This window comes from Tenrec ecaudatus, chromosome X, assembly GCF_050624435.1.
Source record: "Tenrec ecaudatus isolate mTenEca1 chromosome X, mTenEca1.hap1, whole genome shotgun sequence".
NCBI classification, from domain to species: Eukaryota; Metazoa; Chordata; class Mammalia; order Afrosoricida; family Tenrecidae; genus Tenrec; species Tenrec ecaudatus.
Window position 1 is genome coordinate 72,080,000 of NC_134548.1, and position 6,626 is coordinate 72,086,625.

General features: G+C 37.6%; 1 pseudogene; it reads right to left on the reverse strand.

The window, feature by feature from the left end:
- Positions 1-384: 384 nt before the first annotated feature.
- On the reverse strand, positions 385-2,251 carry LOC142433419 (MICOS complex subunit MIC26 pseudogene; annotated as a pseudogene).
- Positions 2,252-6,626: the final 4,375 nt, after the last annotated feature.

Sequence of the window (6,626 nt, forward strand, 5' to 3'; positions counted from 1 at the left end):
TTGCCGATAGAATCTTTCAATATTTCAACCCAAGGCTTGAATTTTTTCTTTACTTCTTTTGGTTCAAGATATGCTGAGAGTGTACTTCTTTTTAGGTTTTCTAATTCTCAAGCTGCCATTTGAAACTTTCTTTTTTCCTTTTAACTTGGCATTTTATTATGTACATAAGTAGCAACATGGGAACAAAGATTTCTAAAACTTGTATATTACCTGTAGGTGAAGGAATTACAGATTAGTCCACATGCAATATGGCACCACCCAAGATAAAGCAAGGTGCAGTCAATTTTTCCTTAAAATGATTGCCAGTTTGCTACATTCAATACTGACTTTGTAATTTCTTTCTGCTGAAATACTGATTTGCCAGATGGAGCTTCCAATGCTTACCTATAACTGATTAAAACGATCAGAGCAAGTTGTGGTCCACTTATTTCTGGGTAGATTTTTCACGTTTACTGCTATGTATCCTCACAAACTTCAGTCATATAAGACTTCCCTGCTGGTCTGGGCAAAGCTGGTGGCTTGTTGTGGATAATAGACAGAAGCTGAAATTCCCCTGAAACCAGGTGGATATATCAACATCTTTAATTTTGAACCTCTACTGAAGGCCAGCAAAGCCAAACCACCAAGTCTTGGGAAAAATCCAGGAGGTGAATTTTGGAGATAATCATACTTCTCTACCCCTACTGAGCAACATTTTGTACCTTGGGCTTGATGTAGAAGTACTTTTCCTGACATCAACTTAGATGCAGCTCCCCAAAGTTTTTGAGCTCTGAAATATTTTCTTCAAGGCCAGTCCTTGGCTCTTCCACGTATTATATTTATCTTCTGGAACTGAATAGAGTGACTGCTCATTGGCATTGACAAACTTTTTGTTGGGTGAGTTCTTCTTTGAAGCTGCATAGACATTAGAGGTGAAGAGATTCAGGCTGGCAGGTCCCACAGATCTCTGAAGTACCTTGAATATGTTGCTGGGAGCCAAAATTCTGGCAAGGTTATCCTGACCTCAGCTCCACTCCCAGAAATTTTCTATACAGTTCTTTGACTCCATCATATATTCCATTTGCCTTAGGTACTTTACAATTAAGAGCAAGGTTCAGAGTCTCTTCTCTCATTTGGATCTTTTCTTTCCTGCATTTTTAATAAGCTTTATTTTCTTCATGGAACCTCCTAAAAGCACAATATTTATGTACATAGAAAGATTTAATCAAAGGATTAAAAAGAGAACCCACAAATTAGTAAAAATACTTGGCAAAGATATAGCAGAAAAGGGTTAGTCTCAAAAATCTATAGATATATAGAAAACTGAAACACCTCAATAAGAAATATATGAATAATACTATTTAAAAATTGGCAGAAAAAAAGAATAGATAATTTGTTAAAAATGAGATTCAGGTGGCCAACAAGTATGTGAAGAAACCCATGTGAAAATATCTAAGTTATATATTTCTCTTATAAACAGAAGAGATATCCAAATTAAACAATGATGAGATACTACTTCTCACTTAGACTTTGAAAAATTCAAAAGCAAAACAGAAAAAAGCAAATGCTAAATGAGATATAGAGCAATTAGGACACTGGTGTCCTAATTGTATAGCCATTATGGAAAACAGGATAGTACGTTAAACAAATGGGAACAGAAATACCTTATGGCTCAACAATATCCCTACTCGGTATATTCCCCCAAAGAAATACAGAATAAAACACCAAGAGATATATGCACACCTATGCTTGTCACCGCGATATCCACAACAGTAGAAAAATGGAAGCAACCAAAATGCCCACATGTGGTGGAGTTGGTAAATAAATTCCAGTATATACATACAATGGAATATTATGCATCTCTAAAAAATAGCAAGGAAACTGTCAGACCCTCATGACATACACAAATTTAGAAAACATTATGCTCAACAAACTTATCCAATATTATAATGACAAATATTACAATACACTACTACTATAAAATATCGAAACAAACAAACAAAAAAGATAAAAACATGAAAAAATGGTTTTCACAGCAAAAGAAGCAGACTTTGAAATCTACACAGACACAGGGAGTTGTGGGTTGTGGAGGGGAGGGAAGCCAAGAGGGAAGGGGAAGTGAAAAATATTAGCATTTCAATATATGATCAATAAAAAACAGGCATATATATGACAAATCACATTTCTGAAAATACTTGATGACTCCCCATCTCTCCAAATCAAATTCCATCCCCAAACTTAAAAAGCTGTAAGTCATCTGCAACTCCCTCATCCTTATTATCACTCCAAACTCTTCTCCTGTCATTTTCTACATTAAAACTCAATTCACTGCCATTTAGTTGATTCCGACTCAGAGACTCTATAAAGCTGTCCCTGTGCACCACCAGGACGTCTCTTCCTCGGGGAAAAAAAGGAAACTCACTGCCACTGAGTTGATTGTATGACTCTTTATGGATGTACCAAGAACCATCTTTCTCCCACAGATAAGTTGTTGGTTTTGAACTGCTGATGTTTTAGATTGCAGCCCAATACATAACAACTATGCCCGCAGGGCTGTTCTTTACAGCCTATTGAATTTAGGTATGCTGCCATTTTTAGTGTTTCTTGATTGTGATGAGTTCAATTCTACATTGGTTCCTTAATTGTGACAGGACCACTTCTGCATCTTTTTATGTGTAATGCTTATTGTATAGACAACCATGTGGCTAATTGACTTCAGGTTTTTATTCAAAATCCACATGTCTCAGTGTGGCCTTTACTCTCCAAGTCATACTTGTCTAATCACGGCCAATTCTCTGGCATTTCATTTCCCCATGCTGTGCATTTGAATTTTTCCTTGTCAGCACTTCTAAGAGTCCGAATCTTTTATGTTTGACTTATTTATTTATTTATTTTATTGTGCATTGCAACTAAAATTCTGATCATACTGATTTGTAAAAGGCTATGGCTAGCGGTGACAACCCAAAATCCATTTGCAGAGTCTCCACATAGATTAAGTATCCATTGAATTCTTTGAGGTCCTTAACCAAGGATGTAGATTATCTTACTCTCAAGCAGACTGCTTTGGAAAGTGGATTATATCCACCCCTTTTTAGCCAGCCCAGGGAAATGCAGACTCTTAGGGGTGTCCTTGGATGTGTCTTTGATAGAGATCACCATACTGGGGTTCACATAGTCATGAGTCATTGCTATCAGTCTTGCTTGACTGCCTTGGTCAGAAGGCCCTGGATCAGTCTTGTAAGCCCATCTAAAATGTGTGTGTGTGTGTGTGTGTGTGTGTGTATGTCTCAATTATGGCTCTTTTTCTGCTTTAGTTTTGTTTGTAACTGTATTGATTGTGACAGTTCCTTTGTTCTATGCCTGTTCTATGCTTTGTTTAGCATCCTGATGGTGATTCCTCTAACACCATTTGACCTTATGATAATGACTTTCTCATCCAAATGATGTCTATGTCTTTGTTTTTTTAAGAGTGGATAAATGTTCTCCTTAAATTATATTTGAGATTGGCATATTTTTGTCTATCAAACTAAATGATGCTCTATGGGTGAGAATTTTGTTTTATTTTATTGCTTATATCAACATAAAACATGTCTAGAAGAATGCTTGCTAGAAAGCTCCCCCCACCCCACCTCAAAAACAAAGAAACAAGAAACAACAAATTATTTTTAGGATGAAGCTAAAATTAGTGAATTGAAAAGTGAATGGAGACCAAATAAGTCAAAAGAAGACCTAAGTAGTTGTCCCTGGGTCTAGCCCAGCTGTTACTAGACCAAATGCCTGCAGGGGGACGACGACCGGTCTTTTTTATTAGAGGGAAGCAGGCCTGGTGGGTGTGTGACCAACTGGAGAGCATTCTGAGCCTAAAATGCACTTAGTTCCTTCTCAATTACTCCTGCTTATATCCTTGTTGTAAAGTAGGCTCCTATTCTTGAATTTTTTTGAGAAGCCAGAAATATGAGTATTAATAATTTGAAATCTTTCAAATTTATAAAATAGTTCATTAAAATTGAAAACAATATAAAAGCATGGCATCAAAACATTTCAGAGCTTGTTGAAATTAGCTTCTGTTGTTCACTGAACTAAATTATGTGATGTGTGAATGAAAATTAACATAAGCTAGACAAGGTAGGTTGCTAGCAGCAATTTAATTTTTTTAGCTTTTTATTGTGAATTAAGTGAAGGTTTACACAGAAAATCAGTTGTCCATTTAATTTATGTGCATTATGTTTTATGTCATTGATTGTGATCTTCACAATGTAATGTCACTCATCCCACTTCCTCTTTGTTTTTTGCTGTTTCCATTCTTTTTCTTTTCTAGCCCTTCCTGCTGTCTGAAACTTGGAGAAATGCTACTATTTTGATCCCTAATAATCTAACGTTTTAAGGAGTATAGATGTTCCTAGTACTTTTGCTCACCTTAGAGACCTGTGCTGTTTAGCTGAAAATTGAACCACTGGGATGAGTTCAGTTCCAGGCCGAAAGGATGACTAAGGGTCATATTCTCAGTGGTTCCACCAGTCTCTATCTGACCCATGAACCTGGTCTTTTTTATTTTGAATTTTGTTCCAGTTTTTTGTCAGACTCTATCCAAGCTCTTCTAATGCACTATTCAATGTGATTCATAATGTTAGCCAGGTTCCATCTTGTTCTTCTTTCTGAACTCAGGGTTGTTGGGACTGGGGTTCATGTGCTCCTTTCGTCTTTTGAACTAGTTGTTTCCATATGACCTTGACTTGTTTATTGACACTTCTTTGCTCTAGATGGAGAAAAACAGTGAAGAAGATGCTATACTTCTCACACACTTCCATCTAGTCGATTCTGACTCAGAGAAACCCTATGACTGAATAGAATTTCCTCTGTGGGGTTCCAAGGTTGTAAATCTTTACAGGAACAGAAAGCCTTCTCATCTTTCTCTTATGGAGTGGCTTATTCTTTTGGATGCTCCCTTTTTTAGTTCCTGGAAGCTCCATTCCTCCCTACACAATGCAAGCAGTTAGGGAAGCCTGGATAGTGTGTAGTCATTATCCCCTTTTCTTAGGAATAAAGACTACTGGTTAGTGAGAGTTGGGGAACTCAGAGACAAGTGTTAGGAACGGATTTTAGTAGAACGAATAAGGACCAGGGGAAGCGAAAGATACAGACCTGTGCATTTGGGACATGTCCATTCTGGTGAATATTATAGGAGTTGCAGCTCCCTTCTGGCCATGTACCACCACCCCCTTGTGTGGCAGTATATATTTGAAAGAGTTACAGTCGCAACTCCTAACCACATGTACCCCACTTAGCAAAAATGTGCTGTACAAATGTATGTCACAGATCCCTATGGAAATGGGGTGGGAAGATTTGGCTAGGAGTTGACTTCAGGGGGGTCTGCAGTTAACAGATATTGTAGAGGATCTAGCCAACAGTGTGCTTCTGGCAGTAGGAGTTTCTTATGGCAAAGCACTTGGCTGAGAGAACGATGAAATTTTAGAATATTCCCCATGGCTGGAAGAGACATTATGCTCAATTCTTTGATGTATCTCCTCTCTAGGGAGTCAGTGAATATTTAGCGGGCAGAAGAACAGTGAGGGGATTCTGTAATTGTATTCAGGTTTTTCTAGATAAATACTTTCCAAATTCAAGGTGCCACATTTTCTACAGTTACATTTCCCACAGGTTCTGCTTATCCAGTTAGGGAAAACAAACCAAGAACTTCAGGCAGAATATTTACTGTACCTGGGTCATTTATAAATATGAGGAGGTGGTCTATAGCCCAGTAGTTATAGGACAACATGGTAATGTATCTAAGCTGAAGGCTGGGGTCAGCTTGGCTAGAGGCAAGGTATGGGAATAGAGCATATATAAACTGGTTGCAATAAGGAAAGTGTTTACGTGTAAACTTGGTTCTTGCTTAACTGGCCTGGACCAATAGTGTTAAAATGTCCTTCTATGGACCTTTAATCCAACTTATTTTTTTGACTATTCCTTTCATTGTTCATAGAATCAGGAAAGACAATTTGGAAGCTATAAAGATTCCAACTATTTTCGGGGCCTTCACATATCTCCTGTTACTACCTCTCTTCTTCCTTTTCCTGTATTCTCACTCCCTCTGTCACTAATTCTTATCATTTCTTATCATCCCCATTCACTCAATCTATCTCCTTTCTTTTTTATCTATCTATCTATTTATTTATATATTTTTAAATCTCTCTCCTTTCTGGCCTCCTTTGTACATCCTATAGATCATCCCAAGACTGCTGTCCAATCAGTCTCTCTTCCTTTGGTACACGCCAATAATTATCTGTGAACTTCTCTACTCAACCTGATGCCTAGGTTCGTATAAGCCCCACATTTCACTCTCCTTTAGCCATTCTCAATTTGTCTTTTGGAGTTAGATACCCCCACCCCCGACTTCTCCCTTTTTCAACTTTTGTGTTTTCTCCCTACAATTTCCTATGTAATCATCTTCTTCTTTTCCCTAGTAGCCCATCTGTAGTTCATTCCCTTCTTCTTTTGTAGACTAGGTCCACCAAAATCTTATTTTATTTTTAGATGACTGATTATGGAACCCAAATTAACTTTATTCACAGCCGTTCTCTCCTTTCCTGCCCCTCCATCAAATACACCCAAAGCATTTCAATAAGACAAATACCTTACACATGGCA